Source organism: Octopus bimaculoides, chromosome 11, assembly GCF_001194135.2.
Source record: "Octopus bimaculoides isolate UCB-OBI-ISO-001 chromosome 11, ASM119413v2, whole genome shotgun sequence".
In the NCBI taxonomy this organism is placed as follows: Eukaryota; Metazoa; Mollusca; class Cephalopoda; order Octopoda; family Octopodidae; genus Octopus; species Octopus bimaculoides.
In genome coordinates, this window is record NC_068991.1 from 3,394,953 (window position 1) to 3,395,583 (window position 631).

The window sequence follows — 631 nt, forward strand, 5'->3', positions numbered from 1 at the left end:
TGTGTGTGTGTGTGTGTGTGTGTGTGTGTGTGTGTGTGTGTGTGTGTGTGTGTGTGTGTGTATGTGTATGTATATGTACGTATATGTATGTGTATGCATGTGTATGATCTGTGCATAGACATTTTGATCATTTTTCTTTTCTTTTAGATGTTACACACATTGGACTGCAGCAATGCTGCAGCACCATCTGAATCGGTTTAGTGGAAGAAATCAACCGCACTGCTTATGTTTAAGTCTATCACTTATTCCATTGGTCTCTTCTGCTGAACTGCTAAGTTTCGGTGATGTAAACAAACCAACACTGGTTGTCAAACGGTGGTGGGTAGGCAAACACGCACACACATAGGTACATATAATTGTGTATATATATACATTTATACGACGGGCTTCTTTCAGCTTCCGTCTACTAAATCCATTCTGAAGACAATTGCCCAAGGTGGTGTGTAGTAGAACTGAACCCAAAGCTACGCGGTTTCGAATTGAGCGCTTTTTAGCGATATTACCATACCTGTGGACATTATTTGTGCGTGCATATGTCGGTCTCTCTCTCCCTATGTATATATATATATATATATATATATATAGATAGATAGATAGATAGATAGAGAGAGAGATGTATACACACACACAC

At 39.1% G+C, this 631-nt stretch overlaps 1 protein-coding gene across 2 annotated transcripts in view; it reads left to right on the top strand.

Moving 5' to 3' along the window:
• The window catches only part of LOC106872106 (homeobox protein unc-42), a 120,503-nt gene that overhangs the window by 116,399 nt on the left and 3,473 nt on the right, over positions 1-631 (top strand). The window lies entirely within an intron of this gene.